Source organism: Herpailurus yagouaroundi, unplaced genomic scaffold (assembly GCF_014898765.1).
Source record: "Herpailurus yagouaroundi ecotype Mexico unplaced genomic scaffold, PumYag 192, whole genome shotgun sequence".
NCBI lineage: Eukaryota > Metazoa > Chordata > Mammalia > Carnivora > Felidae > Herpailurus > Herpailurus yagouaroundi.
In genome coordinates, this window is record NW_024412423.1 from 11,063,139 (window position 1) to 11,084,861 (window position 21,723).

The following is a 21,723-nucleotide window of genomic DNA, read 5'->3' on the forward strand; positions in this document are numbered from 1 at the left end:
GCAATCTTTCCATTTCTGAAGCAACAAAGAACAGCACTGAACTCCTGCCAGTCTGGACAACATGGTCAGTCAAGGTTTACCCAGGACCCCCACAAGGCAGACCCGTGTCAGGTTCTTTGGCGAATCGAGAGGAATACCATGCAGCATCCCCGCACCCCAGTGCAAACCACACCCAGCATCCATTTCCTCTCCCTCCTCAACCACGTCCCACCCCCATTTCTTCCCATCATTCATTTGGATAGATTCAATTTTAAAGGCGGGCAGAATATCCCAGTCACTCAAGAACAATAGTTGATTCACATCTTCCTGATTGGTTAGATTCTCAAGTGCATCCATACGTAAGTGGGGGAAATAGGAAGGATATAGGTGCCAGTTTGCAAGTCCCAGCATTACCCTTGGCTAAATGTGTGAAGAGAGGACATTTTTGATTAAGTCATCTTTAATCTGCTTTCCTCTATTATTCTTCCTCCCTCTCCTGTAGGCTTTACAGAACACGCTTTTGGTCACCCACATGTGTATTTGTCCTCCATGACATTTCTAAACTCCGAAATTTCCTCGTTCTCCTTTCTGTGTCACAATCTACTATTCTCTTGGCCATTCTTTCGAATCTCCATTAGGTAACTGGCTAGTCTGAAAACTTCATTCTAGAACCATGCTTCTCAAAGCTTGATGCCTCTACCAGCCACAGCTGCATAACATGGAAACATAAAAATGTAAATTCTCTGCCTGTTCCCTACCTGATGAACTGTGGGAGAATGGGGTCATAATCTGTGTCTTTATATGCTCTTCATGTGATGGGGCACTTGGGTGGCTCAGTGGGTTAAGCATCCAACTTCGACTCAGGTCATGATCTCAAGTTCATGGGCTCAAGTCCCACATCAGGCTCTGTGTTAACAGCTCAGAGTCTGGAACCTGCTTCAGATTCTGTGTCTCCCTCTCTCACCGCCCTCCCCTACTCAAGCTCTCTCTCTCTCTCTTAAAAATAAACATTAAAAAAAGTTTAATATATGCTCTTCATGTGATTCTTATGCACATTTAGGATTGAGGAACATTGCTATTGGGTATAAATGAATGATAGTGGATTATCGTCGCTTCCAGATTCATGTATATTCTCTTTAAAGAGGACTTCTAAGTCCTGTTCTAAAAGTACGATGATATGAAAACTGGGGAAAGGTGTCACATTGCATATCACAAAGCAGCCCACATCGTGACTACTGGCTTTCACCGCTCTGAGAATAGACCTGATGACAAGGAGGTGAGTTTCAGACAAGGACTTCTGAATGCACACCCAAAAGCCATCAGAACATCTTGCTTGGCATCCCTGACAGATAGATTAGAGTACTGTGGCATTCAGCCATAGCCCCAGTGGTCAAGAGAGAGAGAAAAAGAGCTCCTAAAACATCCTCCCTCGAGATGTTAATGGCCGGTCTCTAATCGCACGTCATTTATTGAATGTGAAAGCAGGTCTGATACGAACAAGGTAGGATGACCCGGCAATTCATTTTACTTCTCAGTATCACAGACATGTTTCTGTGGACTCTGCGGGGTCAAAGAGCTTAAAACATTTATCTAGAATAAGACAAACATGTAATTTTCTTCTGGCTTTATTCTTTTTTTTTTTTTAATGATTAATTAAGAGACATTCCTCTACTTAAGAAATTTGACATAAGGCAGTATCAGCCCTCACGGTAACTCATAAAAGCTGAAGTCTACAAAATTATGCTTGCTTTGGAAACCTTGGGCCAGAATTTCCAGCTGAGAAAGAATTTCTACCAATTCTTACGTACCCCCAAATCTTTTCTGTATGGTAACATCCTTCCAGGCATAAATTTTCCATCCGTACTCAGCCTTCTCTATAAAGCCTTTTAGAGTGATGTGTCCTCTGGCTTGCAGCATCTGAAAGTCAAGCAAACAAGCTTTCCAGGGCTCGCATTGAGTTAAGAAAACATTTTCTGCATGACATTTAGGGCCAAATTAGGGACCAAAATCCTCATTCTTTTACTCAAGACTAGGTTTATGTCTCCACAGGCAATGTGAAATGGAGTGTAGAGAAGTGATCTCATGAAATAAATTAATTTAGACAGGATGCCTGGTTTGTTCATACCCCACAGAGTGTGTGTGTGTGTGTGTGTGTGTGTGTGTGTGTGTGTGTGTGTGTGCGCGCGCGCGCGCGCGCATTTAACAGCAGGTTAGGGAAACAATAACACTGAAGAGATGAAGGGAAAGTCTGTACCAGCAGTCAGATTGGTCTCTGACTCCAGTCTCCATTGCTTAGCATTCATGTAACCTTGGGCAAGGCTCCCTGAGTCTCTGTCTCCTCACCTGTTAGGTATCTTAGGAGTCCCGTTCAACTACCTGCCCCCCAGGGTTGTAAGGAACAGCAGGATCATTAACAAGAACATTCTGCATCGATAGACCAACATTCAACATTACTGTCATTAAATGTCCCCTCTAATATTTGCACCCAGTTCTGTAGAGACACATGACTGTATTCTTGGGTACATGCTGACACACCATGGCTTTGACCTTACCTTCTCTCCTGCCGGGACCTTAGAGCTACACATTTACCACCACCAGATGAACTCACTCTCTTAGTCATGATTCCCACCATAGCTGCCTCCAAAACAAGATATCAGAATAGGAAATTGAATCTGAACTTCTCACATGGAAGGGCCAGAGCATTAATCATGGTGAGAACACTGGGGGTTTTTCATCTGAGTTTGACTGGTTGGGTTCATAAAATCTCTTTCATTTTTCATCAGGAGATTCCAAGTTTTGTATATTTATTATCCCTCTCATTATTTCACAGCCAGCAGCATATTTTACTTGTAGCAGTGCCTAACTTGGAATAATTTTGGAAACCACAATGCTTATGAGGCATGGCTTACTGGGGCACCAGCAAGCAAACCATACTCTTTATTAACAGACTGGGTTAAATATTGCTTACATTTGCACCCTGGTGTGCCCTGCCGTTTCAGCTTTTTTCCCTAACGCCAACTAGAGGACATGGGGATAATTCAAACTTTGGACTTCCCCACGCCTGTACTTCTACGTTGTCACAGTTTCAAGGGACTTGCTATAAACATAATTTATGTAACTCCCTGTATTCATACTGAAAGGCATTGACCATTGAGTGGCAACGGCAATAACTGTTATTTTCATGGCAAATGCACTTCAGTGAAATATAGTATAAGGTTCCTCTGCTTCCTTCAGGCCACAGTCGACTCTTTAAAAATTAGTGTCCATGGGTGGTTGTCAATATAGATCAACCTCAAGGGGAAAATATGTTCACTGAGAGGTCCTTTGGCTGAGACTCTAATGCACAAGGAACACGGTGATTATAGATGGATTCTTGCCTCTTTACATATTTCCGTTCTTTCCCTACACTGCCTCCTCTGTGAGTCCATTTGGCTTATGTTTGACGGATTTGACCATAAAGGAGTGAGTTTAGGTCACCCAGTTTATTTAATAAAACACAATTTGAATGTCTATCTTCAGAAGTAAAATGTTTATATATCTCATTTGGTGTTGTTGTCTATCAACTTGGTAAGATTATTGAGTGAACAAACACATTTCTCTCTAGTAAGGACGATTTGGGTAATTCTCTTGAGCTCCCATTCAGGCAATAAGCAGAAAATATATGGACCGAGAGAGATGGGAGAAGAAGGGGGAGAGAGAGGTGGTCTTAGAAGGAGAGGTAGAGGAGGAAGAAAAGGCCAAAGAGGAAGGTAAGATCCATGTATATAGGAATCCAGGAGAGTAACAAGGAGTCTTTCAGCAGAGTATCCAGCATTTCTGGGCTCTTGTAAGAGTGTCCAAAGGATCCTGATAAATGAGTCACGCTGTTCGCTTTCTTACCTATTGGGTTCATAAGATCTCTTTCATGTTTCATCAGGAGATTCTAAGTTTTACATAACCATTAACTATCCCTCTCATTATTTCACCTGAGGAATTCATGACAGCACAAGCTATTTTAAAACTTCAGGAAAAGACAAGTTTCTGAGTTTCTACAAGTTTCTACAAGTTTCTGAGTTTAAACTGGGCCCAAAACGAGGCTGCTGAACCACTTTACTCTAACACTGAGCACAATGACCAGAACACTCAAAAAATGGTTTTGCAGTGATGAATGAGTGAGCAAAGAATGTTTCCCTTGGGCTACTAACTAGTTCAGGGGCAGTTTGGCATTATGATTATAAGGCCAGACTCTGGCGCCACATTTGGTTTCAAATCCCAGCTCTGCGACCTTTTTGCACCTTGAAACTTCTTGCACCTCAGTTTCCTTATCTGTAAAATGAAAATATTAGGATCTATTTCATAGGATCGTGGTGAAGATTGAGTAGACTACTCTTAGCATCACACATGACTCATAGTCAATGCTACTGAAGTGTTACCAGGCCACCATGTTGCATAACTCCAAGGAGCATTACCCACTTCAAAATGTGCATGAATGACACCCCCTAGAGTCATGCAGCATACAACGTACAGGGTCACACAATGGTCCCGACCATTTCCTATTATTATGACACCCTGCAGTGATCCACATTCTCCTATTCCTCTCCATTCCAGTATCCAAAAGCTATGTAGAGAATTATAAGCATGCATTATCTAAAATGCAAAATAAAGAATACCTTTTTGTGCCAATGTAAGAAAACCAAAGCATTTTCTGTACTATATATCTTTTTAAACATGTTCCTTCCCCAAAACAAGCACAAGGAAAACCACCTTCACTGGCGGGAATGAAGATCTTTTTAGTCAAGGAATAAAACATTTGGACCAGGACCAAATCAGGGTCTTGAGGTTAAGAGTCTGCATACTTGCCAGCCTCAACATTCTAGTATGATAGCCTGGAAGAAAGGAAGTGTGCAGAGAGGTGCACAAAGGACTTTCCAGAAGTATGGCTGGTGGAATGTCTAGATCCCATCCCCCAAACACAGGAACTCAACAGATCAAAGCAGAGACACCCCTGGAGCATGATTTTTTGCCTCCTCAGAAACCTAACAGGACAACTGCCTTGAGAAACCATCCCCACCCCCACACCCATGGCTTCTAGCTATTCCTTCGTACTCAGTCCTTCCACCTCCATGTCCTCACATGCCCTCGAAGGACAGCTTCATAAACAGAAACTTAAAAAAAAAAAAGGAATCAAGTTAACTTTGAAAACTCCAGTACTTTTCACATGGAGAGCTTCTTTCCTCCAAGAAACCTGAAGCCTGGAGAAATTCAGTTAACAGAAATTCTCTCAGAAAGTGAAGTTGGTTTCTTCATGTTTATAACGAGGTAATATTTGAAAAGTCTAGTGAGGAAAGGACGGTGCATTAGCAAAAAGAAGGAGGACTTGCTTTTTTTTAATTGCCATTCCCAGAGCTTAAAAGCAAAGCTGTGCCCCCACCCTGAAAAAAAAATATTATATAAAGATGGCCAGATATATCCAGATTATATAATCTCTAGAATTGCAAAGAACAAGATGACTAATGGGAGTGGTTTCTTTCATGTGGCAGGTTTCCCCTCCCACACCACCACTCTTTGGTCCTTGTCCACTAAAATACTTGCTTCACTTTAAACACAGAGGCAGACACTAAATTCTGGATTGCTCTCAAGTTGCCATTACCTAGAGTCAAAAAATTAGAAAAGAAGAAAAGAGGAAACAAAGAGAAGTGTGGGGTGGGGGTGAGGGGAAGACCTCTGGCATATAAATCTCCATCCTCAGGGTAGTGAGGTGGCCAGTGAGCCTCCAGAAACCACATCCACATTCCAGGGAAAAAGAAGACAAACAACGCAAAGCCTTCTTCTTGAGGGAGCCAGTCTCAGAATACTTGCCTCTCCATTTCATTGTTAGACCTGGAACTGGTGACTACCACTGGATGAAACTGGGCTACACACTTCCAGCTTTTTGCTTCTGAGTTAGAGGAAAACAAGGAAGCAGATGACCAGAAATGGGTGTGGACTCAGCCAACCCAACTCAGCAAAATGGATTAGAACCAATGCACTTGAAATGAAAGCAACTGGGGGCATCTGGACGGCTCAGACAGTTGAGCGTCCGACTCTTGATTTTGGCTCAGGTCGTGATCTCACAGTTTGTGGAATCAAGCCCAGAGTCGGGCTCTGCACCCACAGCACAGAGCCTGCTTGGAATGCTCTCTCTCCCTCTCTATGTGCCCTCCCCAGTCCGTGCACATGCATGCACACTCTTACTAAAAATAAATACATGTTTAAAAACCAAAAAGAAATCAAGTAATTTTTTTTTATTTTTTTTTAACGTTTATTTATTTTTGAGACAGAGAGAGACAGAGCATGAACGGGAGAGGGTCACAGAGAGAGGGAGACACAGAATCCGAAACAGGCTCCAGGCTCTGAGCGGTCAGCACAGAGTCCGACGTGGGGCTCGAACCCACGGACCGTGAGATCATGACCTGAGCCGAAGTTGGATGCTTAACTGACCGAGCCACGCAGGCGCCCCGAAATCAAATAATTTTTAAAACATAAAATGAAAGTATCCGAATTAAACTAGAAAACATTAGAATGTGCTTAACTGTTTTAGATCAACATCTGTAGTTTTAATGAGAACCCGAAGACTAAATGCAATGTCAAAGAACACCGTAACATTCATTCTGTGTACAGCTTAGGTATTAGGAATGTGTGGGAAATCTGCTGAAGAAGAGGAATATTTGAAATTTATTGAACCCAAAGGATTGGGGTATAGACCAGCTTTTGTTACACCATAGAGCAGAGAGACTAAGAACATGGACTTTGCAGCCAAAATGACCTAGGTTCAAATTCTGACTCTGTCCTTAACGAAACTTATAAGCTCAGATAAGTAATTAGCTTCAGAGACTTGGTTACCCTTGGTTACCCTTTCTATTGGTTTAGAGTACTGATTAAATCAGATAATTCTGTAAAATGCCACAGCAGAATCTACCAACTATACACCCCTTTTTCCATGATGGTGGAGTTGTAGCTGGAAAATAGCTGCCTGGTAAGAGACTACATTTCCCAGACCTCTTTGCAGCTAAGTTTGACCATGTGACCAAGACCAATCCAACGGAATCCAAATGCACAATGACCCTTCATGGACCATAAACCTTGCACACCTAATCCTCCAGGCTGAATTTCCACTTCCTGCTGCTTGGAATGGCACCAGAGGGACCTTAAGAGACGGTACAAACTATAAGCCTGAGTCCCTGAATGACTAGAGCAACTAATGTAGACTCTTACCTGAGAGAGAAACACATTTTAACATTTCTTCAGCCATTCATTTACTGTAGTCTCGTGGTAGCTTACCCTACCTTAACATTGGTCCTGGCACACAGTAGCCCTAACATTGGTCCTGGCACACAGTAGCCCTTCAAGAAATTGTAGCTACTCTTCAAATAATTAGGAAGAAGGCAATGTGATCAAATACTTTTTCCTTGGCAACAAAATCATGGTATTGACACAAACAAACTTCTGAATCCTTCTATTGCCCAGGTCTAAAATCAGGAAAGTTATTTATAGAGATTGTGGCAAGTTTATTAACTTTACATTTCAATGAGTGTTGGAAACCTAAGACTACAGTCAAATAATTTGGTGAAAAATGACACAGTAGTGAGTGTGTGCACAGTTACCATATTACTTTTGTATAACAAGTCTTAAGCAAAAAGATTGACACTATTAAAGAAATAATAGGAATATACTAATCTAAGAAAAATGAAAGAATAATACCCTTAAGGGAACTCAAAGCAGATAGTTTCAAATAAAACTATAGTGATTCGATTAGAGCAATATTGACTTAAAGAAAATAGTAATTTAAGTAATCATAACTGAGTTCCATTTAAGTAAAAATATTTAACATGCTCAAGGTTCAAAATGTGAAATCATAAAAATAAATTACCCAGCAACACAGTGATATCAGAATGTGGGGTTTTATACATCTTTGACTTGTTAGTTTTTTAAATTCCTAAAGTCTTTCCTTTCAGGAAAAAATTTATGTAAAGCATGCCTCCTCTCTTCTGACTTCTACTCTCAGAATAAAGTGGGAAGGGGCGCCTGGGTGGCTCACTCGGTTGAGCAGCCGGCTTCGGCTCAGGTCATGATTTCATGGTTTGTGGGATCGAGCCCCACATCGGGTTCTGTGCTGACAGCTCAGAGCCTGGAGCCTGCTTTGGAGTCTGTGTCTCCCTCTCTCTCTGCCCCTTCCCGATTTACACTGTGTCTCTCTCTCCCTCTCTCTCTCTCTTTCTCTCAAAAATAAGTAAACATTAAAAAAAAATTTTTTAGAAACTTCCTTTATCTCAACTCCCCCAAGATATATGCTGGCAATCATAATCCAAGCTTATGTCCCCCTGATACACATCTGAAGGGTCTCATGACTGAGGTTTTAGTAAATGGCAATAAATGGCATTTTCCTAACAACATCTAACCTCACAAGGTCCTGGAAACCTTGCTTCCAAAATTCCTTAGAGACTTTCGCTGTCCCTAACCCCCTCACAACCTGAGGGTATATAATCAGTTACTGGTCACAATCCCAGTGCAGCTTTCTGCCCATGGGTCCTGTCCCCGTGCCTTAATAAAATCACCTTTTTGCACCGGAGGTGTCTTCAAGAATTCTTTCTTGGCCATCAGCTCTGAACCCCCAAAACCCCATCACTACTAAGTGAAGAAGCAAGCTACGGAATAACACAGCTATTTCATGCAAGTTATGTTAAACATACTCCAAAATCCTCGATACTTTTCACAGGAAATGTGCATACAAATAGCAGTTATCTGGCAGAGAGGACACTAGGCAAATAGCAGTGTTCTTAATGTCTGGGAAGGAGACCTAAATTCCAGATGCTAGTCAAAAAGGACTTTATCCAGGTCTTTCGAGTCGGAATTTTAACCAGGGCAATGTATGCATTTATTGCTTGTATAATCAAACTTTAAATAGTTTTAAAATAATTTTAAAATTAAAAGAACTAAAAAAGATCTACTTATGAAACTAGGTATTCTAAATTTAAACATTATTTAAATCAATCTATCTTAACCTTAAGCATGTTAATACCTTTAAGGTAAACTATAAAGGACATGGATATACTAGTTGAATTTCTAGATCCCTAATAGATGAAGTGAGAATATTTAATAAATCAGAATCACCATTGAGAGGGATGTATTTGATATTCTGAAATTATCCTAAAATACTATTTCATAAAATAACTGTAAGGTCTCTCTTTCAAACCTGATTGATTTATTAATGTTTCCTAAAAGAATATTTACAGCCTAAAATATCTTTGACCACAGAAAAGTATTAGCTACTATGGACTGCATTTTTGTAATAGCTTGAGATCCGTAGGACACCGAATACTTCCCCATTTTTAGCTCTAAGGAAGAGCAATGAACAAAAGAAAAAGAAGTAATAGGGCAACCCACTGTGGGTCAAGAAATGTTACTTCTTTTAAACAAGTCCTTATGTGTCGGTGAGAATATGTTAAAATACTATTTTAATGGGAATTTTGAGGCTATTTATTTTCCTTCTCTTTATAATCAAAAGTTCAACTGTAAATCTCTTCTTCCTATGTAACAGAAATATTTCGGACTCAGAAATGCTGTTCCTACTCACTTCAGCTTAACTTCTCTGAGTTTGACCTACACTCTTATCTACGTGGGTTATCTTCACCCCAGTCTCAAGAATGCTGTGTTTCAAATGCTAAAACGGTAATCTCCGTGAATGATCTGTTACAAGGGGGACACCACAGGGATGGGAGACCAGATCAAGCCTGTTGGAGATTCAAAGTTGTTTTTCCAGAAAAATCAGGCCTGAACTTAACAAATACCCACAAGAGTAAATGGAAGCAGCCAGAAGTCATTTCTATTTTGATGCAGACGGCATTAGATAATTTCTGAAGTAAATTTGCCCTTTTAATTATGTTTGTTTACACTGACTCTGAAATGCATGTGGTTTGCATTCCTGAGCACGTATGGATTGATTTTCAGAGAAGGTGCTCAGAAGGGGGACAGGAATACACATGGTTTTAATAAGGACTAGGGATAGCCTGCAAAGTAAGTAATCCACATAAGGGTAATAAAAGACCATTTAGTTCGGTCAATTATCTGGTTAGGTAAATATAGACTAGCCGGGGTTCCCTTATCCACTTAGCACACTTCTGGAGGTGGGGGTGGGGGGCTCCGTTCAGGTCAGTGGACATAGGCTCCAGGAATACATACGCTTTGTTATTCCAGGTAAAGCATTTTTTTTACTATAAGAGAATCGTTAAACCGAGTGAAGGGCATTCACACTGCTAACATTTGGGGGCAGGATGTTCTTACACAAGGGCCAGAAGACAGGCAGGAAGAATCAGTCTTTGTGAGTTAAGGACAGTTACAGATCCTCAGAAAGGGGGGGGGGGTATCACCTCTGTTCCTCCTGCCTTCATTTTGGCCTCCTCTTCCTTCTTCTTTCATCTGGGCCTGAAGTGTTTCCCACAAGGTTCCAGGTAGGGTCCCAGCTCTCCCAGGACATGGTGTGTTGATTTTTCATGGAAAATGCCTTCTCCTGAAATTTAAAAAAAAAAAAAAAATTAATGTTTGTTTTTCTTTGAGAGAGGGGGAACAAGAATGAGCAGGTGAGGGGCAGAAGAGAGGGAGACAGAGAACCAGAAGCTGGCTCTGTGCTGGCAGCACAGAGGCTGCTATGGGGCTTGCACCCACGAATTGTGAGATCATGACCTGAGCCGAAGTCAGACACCCAACCGACTGAGCCACCCAGGCACCCCTCTCCTGAGTTTTTTTTAAAGCCAATCAATAAACAAGGGAACAAACACACTAAGAGAACCCCTCCTCCTTCCAACTTTAATTCAGCTTTAGATTATTCACAGGGTTCAAAGTCAAGTAGGGTCACATGCAGTTTGAGCTGAACCTGGCCATCACCCAGTTCAGAACACTCATCTGCAGATGGGAAATGAAGAGTCCCAGAGAGAACGAATGGTTTGCCTAAATGCATCACGAGTTGATGGCCAAGTTTGGACTAGAACCCTGGTCAGCCGGAGCCAAGGCTGAAGGCTTTCGTGGAAACCAGGACCAAAAAAAATAAAATGAAGAAGTTAAATCTCCTTCAGAAAATATCATGCGTTGCAATGTAAACTTAAGACAGTGAGCTTAAGAACTATGTCTGATTTAGGTGTTTGTTTGTTTGTTTGTTTTCTATAGTACAACTCTTTTTTACATAACACAACTAGAAGACAATTTGGAGTTGACAATATTTCACACTTTCTGTCCTGATTGTGAACATCCCTTTATCTGGGTGACCTAGTCTCTTATTTTTCTAGTGTATTTCAACTGAGAGTATGAATCTTTGCAAAATAACTATTTCTTGAGCTATTTTTTTTCTTTGCCCTTTCAAGGTCCCACTGTGAGAGCTATTTGAGCTAGAATATGATTGTGAGGGATGGAACTTTTTCCACTGGTAATATGGTTTCCCTTAGGGCATAGTCTGCCTTTGTACTCAAAAATCTTATTAATTGAGTTACTATTGTATGATCAAAAATACTTCACATTTACAAAAAGAAAAACACATTAGAGTAAGGTCAGTTTGACAAAAGTGTGATATTTGCAGAGAACGCCAAGGGTTATCCGTTTAAAAGGCCAAGTCAAATAAGACACAATTAGATCTCATTTGGCCTCCTACCTCTCCGGATTCATAAACTCACATTTCAGCGATCTTGGGGGAATGAGTTTCGCCTTAATTGTATCTTGTTTCCCTTGGCCAATCTAACTTACTCAGAATCTTCTGACAGGCGCTTTCAGCAAATATCACACGTCCTTGTGTCCTGCTGACCTTTTTTTCCAACTGGCTTTTCTTTTACCTTATTAAATGTTTTTGAACAGATATCCTATTTTATTTTGTTTAGAAAGATAAAATAAAGGGTAAGAATGTATTCATCCACATGGCTGCGAGAAGAAAACAGACATCAACGGCAGAATTTTTAGAAAAACGTGTTTCAAACCAGTTCTGAAAATGCAGTTTTCTCCCAAGAATATACATGGCTCATCAACCTGTGTTCTGCTCTGCAATGAGATCGCAAAGATTTTTCTAAAACTCAGAGAAAGAGATCTGAAGTGCCAAGACTTTGCGCGAGGTAAAAATTTCGACTAAAAATTTCAATTTCGAAGCGGCTTGTTGTAAACGGACTTAAAAGTTCTGGAACACAGTACAGCCCTTCAAGGGGACCTGGAGTGGCCAGGACTTGCATACGGCGTTATCTAGACCCACCCACCTGACCACGCCTACCTGACCACTCGCTCCGTATCAGCCCCCAACTCTGGGTGCCTCTCATCTATTTTTTTTTTTTTTTTTTCCCTGCTCTCAAGCTGCCAAGACTTGAACCGCAAAGGTACAAAGTATACTGAGGGAGTCTACTACAGGTGCATTCTGCAATACCATTGAGTAGTAGAAATACATGGGCTTTGGCCCCAGACGGGTCACCATCTTTACCACGCCACAGTCTCCCCTGGGGGGCCTCATCGACTCTCACCGCCTCAAAGGTCATCTCTTGGTGCTTTATGTCACCACAAACTGCTGGGCCGGGAAGTCCCCCGAACTTCCGAACCCCTGAATTTGACCGGAAGTTCCACCACTTACTAGCTAAATAACCGTAAGCAAATGGCTTCAATTCCCCGCTTCTCTTTGTCCAATTCAATCAGGGTAGTCGTGTTGATCACGCAAGGCTACTGTGATGAAAGGTACATAATACACACAGTATAGGGTCTGGTACATAACTGGGTCATCACAACACTTCAGCGTGACTGAGCAGTTTTTCCTTCCTTTCTCTTTGACCCCTTAGGGCATTCCCCCAAAGCCACTCCCCACAGATTCGAGAGTCCTTCCCACTCTCCACCAAGGAGAAAACCAAAGTCATCCTGCCAATGGTTCTTAGCCTCCCCCGTCTTGGGCCATCCTGATGTCTCCCCATATGCTCAGGATCTCTCCACGCTCCCCTCAGACCCTGCCTCTGTCCTGGCTCCCCTCGGGGCCGTGCACTTCTGTCTTCCTTGCTTTTCCTATCACATCTTACGTGCTTGTTCTCCTGCATGTTAGTCATTCATCAAATGAATGTTGGTTAAAGGTAGGCTCTCCTTCCTCCCCACCAGCTCCTTCTCCCCTCTTTACAGGTGTTCCGAAATCCTTAGTCTAAAATGAAATCTCTGGGCTGGGCTCCCCTCTGCTTTTCACGAGCACTTCACCCACCGCAACAGCATATAGGATTGCAGAGTCAGGCTGCCTCTTCCACTTATGAACTGTGTGTTGTTCTTGGACAGACATCTTAACCTGTCTAGAACTCAGTTTCTCTATCTGTTAGTGGGAGGGAAAGACAACTGTCTTGAGATGAGTTAATTCACCTAAAGCACTTAAAGCAGTGCTTGGTACACTAAGTGCTCAGTGTGATGTGTTAAACTTCGCCACCCACAACACACAACCCTTACCCCCTTCCTCCTTCAACCACAGACTATCAGAGACTTGGAATTTCTTTTTTCTTTCTTTCTTTTTTTTTTTTTTTACATTTATTTTTGAGAGAGAGAGAGAGCAAGAGAGCATGAGCAGGTGAGGGTCAGAGAGAGAGGGAAAGAGAGAATCCCAAGCAGGATTCAGCTGACAGGACTGAGCACCATGCTGGTCTCTATCTCACGAACTGTGAGATCATGACCTGAGCCAAAATCAAGAGTGGGAGTCTTAACTGACTGAGCCAACCAGGCGCCCTGGAATTTACTTCTCAAAGGTATTTACGGCCTCCTAACCTCCAAATGAAATGCTATTCCTCTTTTCCCCCTCCTTCTCCCCAAACATTTGTCTTCATTCTTCCCCACAGTTGACACCACTCCTATTGGGGTATTTCTTGTCTTGAAATAAGGGAAGAATTAACTGACACGTGTCTCCCGTGGTCCTCTCCTACCCTGGCTGTGACCTTGAGACTAGCACTGCTCCAAGAAACAGGACTGAAGTGTCAGAAAGAAGCTACAGACAGATGTCTAATTTTTGGCCCTTCACTCAAAACTCCTGGTAGAAGGCTTTGTGATTCCCCATCCCTTTGCCCAAATTGAGTTCTCATGGGTTGGGAGAAGAGATCCTAGAGAGAAATGCAAGATATTTAGGTACAGCAGAGCTTTGAAGGGAGACATGGAACATCTTCCCCACTTACAATGTCAAGGCCAAGGTTGAATCTAGAGACAGCACCGAAGCAGAAAAGAAGCCATGACTAGCTGACATAGCCCCCTGACAAAGCTTCCTTTGGAGCCCAGATGGCAAAATAAAGCAACAGGAAGTTTCTGTTCCCCTTCCACCAGAGAGATAAGGAAGTCCTGAAGGAAGATGGGAAGATTCAAAGAGGTCTCATGGTTATGTTGAAAGGATTCAGCTCTGGAGGGCAGCATGCCCTATGGGGCTGGAAACCCAGTGGGATCACTAACATTTCAGAGGACTCTAGTGGGGACGGAAGCCCAGAACTAAATCCATGACCACAGTCCTGTGAAAACCCTCCCAAGGAAGCCTCATGCCTCTCCCAAGGTGCCAAGAGTTGCGTGCTGCACAGAGGAGACAAAGACAAAGAATAACCCAGACTCTAGCACATACACCCTCCGTAGATTATCAGCTCCCTGAGGACAGAACCCTGTCATTCTTTGTGTACCTTAGTACTGTACTCACACTGAGCAACAAATTTCTTTTGAATTGAGTTAATGGATTACTTTGTGTCCCTTTCCGTTACATTGAAATGGCACAAAAATCATCTCCCCAAGTCTTTTTTTTTTTCCGCCTTCACCTTAAATGATGCATTAAAAAGCAACAGTGGTTCTAGGGGCGCCTGGGTGACTCAGTCAGTTAAGCATCCAACTTCATTCAGCTCAGGTCATGATCTTGTGGCTCTTGAGTTCGAGTCCAGGGTCAGGCTCTGTGCTGACAGCCCAGAGCCTGGAGCCCGTTTCAGATGCTGTGTCCTCCTCGCTCTCTGCCCCTCCCCCGCTCACACTTTGTGTCTTTCTCTCTCAAAAATAAATAAACATTTAAAAAAGAATTTTTGGGGGCGCCTGGGTGGCTCAGTCGGTTGAGCGTCCAACTTCGGCTCAGGTCATGATCTCACGGTCCGTGGGTTCGAGCCCGCGTCGGGCTCTGTGCTGCCAGCTCAGAGCCTGGAGCCTGTTTCAGATTCTGTGTCTCCCTCTTTCTCTGGCCCCCCCCCCCCCCGTTCATGCTCTGTCTCTCTCTGTCTGAAAAATAAATAAATGTTAAAAAAAATTTTTTTAATAAAATTAAATTAAATTTTAAAAAAAGAATTTTTTTTTAAGCAACAGTGGTTCTGGATAGATGAGGAAAGTTTATGAGAGAACAAATTTCAACATTGGTACAGTATAGCTACACATTCAGCTGGAATGTTTAATAAATATTTTAAATAGCTTCAACCACTAGGGGGAGTACGCACAGGTGTGCTTGAAATGGCTAACAAACTGCATTGCGATGTTTAATTGGCAATTATAAAGCTCACGAGGAAGCACAGTCTTCTCTCTGTTAAAAAAAAAAATGTACATGCCTAGAAAAATAGAGGTGTAGAATATGTCAAATGATGTTATTTCTCATCAGACGCAAAGTTCCAACACTAGTTTATGCAGGCACTGTGAAGGTGTTAAACACTACGTGTAGGAATCTGCTGCTTTTCTGTGCTCTTCCGCCTTCAGCAGCACCTCCAGATGAGTCAAGTCCACAGCCCCATCCTGAGGTTACATTTTAGAACTAGCCAATTAAAAACCACGTATTAAATCTGTCTCGTTTCTCACTGAAAAATTCCAGAAGGAACTTTAGTGATCATCGCTTTACAGTTGAAATAAAAGAGGCCCAGAGTAGTTCATCAATTATCCAGGGTCGCATATCCACTTGGCAGATAAACCCGAACTAAAAACTTCAGGTCTAAGGGAATAGAAAAACATTAAAACAGTCTAAACAATGTACACTGTCACCTGGCAGATTCCCTGTGTAAGGTCCCAAGTAATAAAGTTTTCTTAGACTTAGTACATCAAGGGGCTCCTGGGTGGTTCAGTCGAGTGTCCTCAGACACTCAGTTGAGGTCGTGATCTCACGGTTGGTGAGTTCTAGCCCCACATCGGGCGCTGTGCCGACAGCTCTGGAGCCTGGAGCCTGCTTCAGATTCTATGTCTCCTTCTCTCTCTGTCCCTCCCCTGCTCACACTCTGTCTCTCTCTCTCGAAAGTAAATAAACATTAAAAACAAATATTTAGAAAGAACTTAGTACATCAAAATAATGCAAAATAAAATAGTAATTCCATTCTTTGCCGTGAAAAATATGTGGAATTTTAAGAATGATAATATACAGTATTGGCAAATAACAGGGAATGGTCTTTCTCATGTATTTTGGTAGAAGTATAAACTGGTACAGTAATTTTGAAATGCACTTGAGCCAGGAAAATTACAAGTTTTAAAGTTCGCAGATTCACACAGAAGTTTATATTCAGCCTTGTTCATTGCTACATTATATATAATAAGGAAGTAATAAAAACCTAAATGTCCAAGAATCACGAAGCATTTAAATCTCTCACGTGGGGGCGCCTGGGTGGCGCAGTCGGTTAAGCGTCCGACTTCAGCCAGGTCATGATCTCGCGGTCCAGGAGTTCGAGCCCCGCGTCGGGCTCTGGGCGGATGGCTCAGAGCCTGGAACCTGTTTCCGATTCTGTGTCTCCCTCTCTCTCTGCCCCTCCCCCGTTCATGCTCTGTCTCTCTCTGTCCCAAAAATAAATAAACGTTGAAAAAAGAAAAAAAAATTTTTAAAAAATAAATCTCTCACGTGTTGGGCGCCTGGGTGGCTCAGTCGGTTAAGCGTCTGACTTTGGCTCAGGTCATGATCTCACAGCTCGTGGGTTCGAGCCCCGCATCAGGCTCTGGGCTGATGGCTCAGAACCTGGAGCCTGCTTCGGATTCTGTGTCTCCCTCTCTCCCTGCCCCTCCCTGCTCATGCTCTGTCTCTGTCTCAAAAATAAATAAAACATTTAAATAAATAAATCTATCACGTGCATCCAAATGATGGCTCTCCTATAGCCATAAAAAATCATTATTCTGAAAACTACTTAGTAACATAAGGAAATACACTTAGTATAAAATATACCACTTATGTAGAAATGTGTGAGTGTGTGTGGGAGAGAGAGAGTGAGAGTAATGAAAGAGTTATTTTTAGCTATGGAACTCTGAGTAATTTTCTGTTTATCATTCTTAGTGTTTTGGGCAACCGTAAGCAAGCTACTTATAAAGTCTTTTGATTCTCAGGGAAGGTGAGAGGAGGAAGGGCCACCTGGCTACTTCCTACTAGTGTCACTGAAATCTTAAACATCCTTCCCCTTGTGTGTCTGGGGACCACCACCGGCACCCTCAGGAGTATTGACTTCTGGTTGGGTCACTGTGCTGCCAGGCTTTGGGGCAGGGTTAACCCCGCCCCTAGAGGACTGAGGCAAAAATTGCCACCTGTCGCTAGTCCCTGGCTCAGTCTTCAGAGCAAAAACAGCGTCCACTCTTCATATTCTGTCAGGGCAGGAGCAAACCCAACTAGGTTGCCTTTCTCCTCAGGAAAGTGATCTATTTTAAGTTGCCTCCCTCTCTCCCTCTCCATCCTCCCTCCATTTTCTCCATAGCATTTATCACTCTCTAAAACGATATAACTATATAACTACATACGCATAGTCTATATAATTATATAATTTGGATGCCTAGGTGGCTCAGTCAAGTTGAGGTTCTGACTCTTGGTTTCTACTCAGGTCATGATCTCAGTCTCATGGGATCGAGCCCCACATCAGGCTCCACACTGAGTGTGGAGCCTGCTTCAGATTCTCCCTCTCTCTCTCTCTCCCTCCCTCTCTCTCTCCCTTAAATAAAATAAATTTTTAAAAACTAAAATACTATATAATTTATTCATCGACTATGTTACATGATCTCTTTTCTTCCCTAATATAGCCCTATTACCTGAACACATAGAATAGGCTCTTTTAAAAAAAATGTTTATTTTTGAGAGAGTGAGACAGAGCATGAGCAGGGGAGGGGCAGAGAGAGAGGGAGATACAGAATCTGAAGCAGGCTCCAGGCTCCGAGTTGTCAGCACAGAGCCTAATGCAGGGCTCAAACCCATGAACCATGAGATTATGACCTGAGCCAAAGTCAGATGCTTAACCGACTGAGCCACCCTGGTGCCCCCATAATAGACTCTTAATAAGTAGCTTTGAAAGAACAGATGGATAAAAAATGGACAAACTAATGAACAGATATTATAGCTCTTTCAAATTTCCTTTACCAGAGAATCAATTTATAAAGTAAAAGTTGTAACTGACAACTTATAAGCCGTATCCAGATCATTTTAGTACCCGCAATATTTTCCTGTAAGTTTTTTATTTAGAAATAATTTTAGGTCACAAGATGCTGTGAAAACAACATACCCTTCCTCTAGCTTCCCCCCATAACATCTTAACATCATCCCGATGGCTTTTCACGTTGAAATGCATGCCTCCATTTAAAAATGAGGAAATTGAATGCAAAAACAGAGATGTATAACTTCTCCTTAAAAACCATTAGATCTGGTGACCCTGGGCCCACCTCCCTGCCGGCAGCAATCACCTGAGCCTGACAATGGTTGCCCCCTCCAGGCAGGGCATGCACAGACCTGTCTGGCACCGACTTAACCACTCTCTGTTCTATTGCCTCCCTTGAGATTGTTTGTTCACATTTACCTTCATACACACCACCTGCATATAAACACCCCTTCCTGCAATCTATGACATGAATTGTTGTATTTTGTTTATTGTAGTGGGTTGCGTTGTTTTGCTTTGTTTTGTTTTTCCCTGATGTATTCCACGTGGTTAGGACAGTGGCTTGACAAATAGCAGTTGACTAAATCAACTAATTAATGATTAAACCAAGACAACTCATTTATGTTACCAGCCTGACCTTCGTTGGCATTTACGTGTAAGCCTCTGGGGTAAGCAGATGAGCTTCTCCATTGTGGAGCAGTTTTGCTCTGGCGAAGTGACAGTCTCCCAAAGGGACTTCCCCCATTTGCCATGGCTGATATCCTCCCCACTGTTATCCTCTGTCCAGGTGCAGATTCCTGCCTTTGTTATAATTGTTCTTGAGAAGAAAAACTCATTCTGTAGTGTTTCGGGGGGATCAAGATAGGTCCACATTGACTTGGGCACAGTTCTCAAAGTTACAGAAACTGACTTATTTGCACAGCTAGTATCCCAGGTCTAAGCCAGCTCCCAAGAGGAGTGGGTGGGAAAGCTTCTAGGGTCTGCCAACCTATGTCCCTTTGTTCCACCCCTTTGCCACCATAGTCCTAGACTCAGCGCTTGGGTCCGTCTATTTTAAACACATGGTTATTTCGCTCCAGTGAAATAACTTTCACAGTGGCTGTGTTACCTTTTCTTAAAAGAGCCTCTGGACTCCTTAGGCCAAGTAGGGCACGCCGTATCTATGCTCTATATACTGGAGTTATTCAGAGACAAAGACTTTCTAACAGAAAAAGAGTATCTCAGTATAGAGTTTTGGTAGAGCAATGTAAACATCTTGCCTTACGTCTAATAAGTAAGGAAAAGTACTCAAATGATTCTTATAACAAAAATTACTTGCTATAGACTTGATCTCTTCATTTATTTTTTTTTTTAATTTTTTTTTAACGTTTATTTATTTTTTTGGGACAGAGAGAGACAGAGCATGAACGGGGGAGGGGCAGAGAGAGAGGGAGACACAGAATCAGAAACAGGCTCCAGGCTCTGAGCCATCAGCCCAGAGCCCGACGCGGGGCTCGAACTCACGGACCGCGAGATCGTGACCTGGCTGAAGTCGGACGCTCAACCGACTGCGCCACCCAGGCGCCCCGATCTCTTCATTTAAAATACAACAATGTCAGGTGTTCTGTTTTCCCAGACACCCCACTGCATGTCAATATAGAAGGGACTTGATTTTATGTGCCATGTGGATATACAGAAAAATCTGGGAGTGAAATGACCAAAATATTAATAGCAGCTGTATTTACATAGATGAATCAGTATCCTTCTCCTAAAAAATGGGTATACTATGTACCTGTTAAGAAGATTTTTGGTTGCAAGTAATTAATGCCCAGTAACACTGCTTAACCAAACTGAGGTTTATTTTTCACATAATAACAAGTCCTTAGACAGGTTGCTCTGACCTTGGTTTAGTGGTTCATTGATGCTATCAAGGAAGCAAACTTTATATCTTTCTTCTATTACCCTTAGTGTATTGGCTTATCATCCTTAGGCTTTCCCAGAGGACCCCAAACACCTCATCCTCTGTCTCATTTCTAGAACAATGCCTTATGCCCACCCCTCTCTACAAGTGAAAGGGAACAGAAATGCTGGAATTATCCTAGACAAGGGAAAATGACCACAGTAGTTGTACTGTGCACAACCCATGAAAGTGTACATGGTCCCACATAGAACCTTTTATTTTTGTTTTTTAATTTTTTAATGCTTATTTTTTATAATGAACTTTCTTTTTCCTTTTTTTGAGAATATTTTTAATGTTTTGTTTATTTTTGAGAGAGAGAGAGAGAGAGAGAGAGAGTGCTAGGGAGGGGCAGAGGGAGAGGGAGACACGGAGCCCAAAACAGCTCCAGGTTTCAAGCTGTCAGCACAGAGCCCAACACGGGGCTCAAACCCACAAACTGTGAGATCATGACCTGAGCCAAAGTCGGGTATTCAACCAAGTGAGCCACCCAGGAGCCCGCTTATTCATTCATTCATTCATTCATTCATTCATTCATTCATTCATTTAGAATTGTTGCTTTTCATACCTTGCGGCTGCCCTGAACCAAATAAATGGTGGTCCTTTGGGGAAGAACAGCTCTTGAGGTGGGTGGGGGAAGATGCACAATTAACATCTGCCACAGCTTCTCATAATCCACTCTTTTCATGTTCTGTCACGGCTGCTGGATGTGGTTTTTAAATATCTTTGATGCTGCATCATTGTTTTCTGTCTCTGATGAGTGAGAAAATCATTAGTTCCTGAGAAAGACTCAAATTCCTGGCAATCAGACATTTGCAGTTTTGTTTGATCCGAGAAGACCTTGATAGGTTACCCTTAGCATTAAAAATGAGACTTCAGCCCTCAAGTGGTCACTTTATTTTTTTTAATTTTTTTTTAATGTTTTTATTTATTTTTTGAGACAGAGAGAGACAGAACATGAGCAGGGGAGGGGCCGAGAGAGAGGGAGACACAGAATCCGAAGCAGGCTCCAGGCTCTGAGCTGTCAGCACAGAGCCTGACGCCGGGCTTGAACTCACAGACCGTGAGATCATGACCCGAGCTGATGTCGATGCTTAACCGACTGAGCCACCCAGGCACCCCTCAAGTGGTCACTTTAGGCTGGTCAATAAACTGAGACGTTGCTGAGATACATCACTTAAACCAGCCTTTTGAAATCACTGGAGTGGTCTTTACCTACATGAAAAAAAAAAAAAATGTCCTATGTCTTCCCTCACTTAAAAAGTGTGGGGGCGTTTGGGTGGCTCAGTCGGTTGAGCTTCTCACTCTTGATTTGGGCTCAGGTCATGATCCTGGGGCCCTGGGATCAAGCCCTACATTGGGCTCCATGCTGACAACACAGAGCCTGTTTGGGATTCTCCCTTCCTCTCCCTCTGTCCCTACCCACCGCTCCAAATAAATAAATAAATAAATAGTAAACAAATAAATAAATAAATAGTAAACATCTTTCCC

General features: G+C 42.4%; 1 long non-coding RNA gene across 1 annotated transcript; it reads right to left on the reverse strand.

Moving 5' to 3' along the window:
- Positions 1-1,641: 1,641 nt before the first annotated feature.
- LOC121010603 (uncharacterized) lies at positions 1,642-10,744 on the reverse strand. The gene is made up of 3 exons (XR_005781280.1): positions 10,678-10,744; positions 10,365-10,504; positions 1,642-1,896 (listed from the first exon to the last, which is right to left on the reverse strand). It is a non-coding gene; the product is annotated as an uncharacterized LOC121010603 (long non-coding RNA).
- Between the last annotated feature and the right edge of the window lie 10,979 nt (positions 10,745-21,723).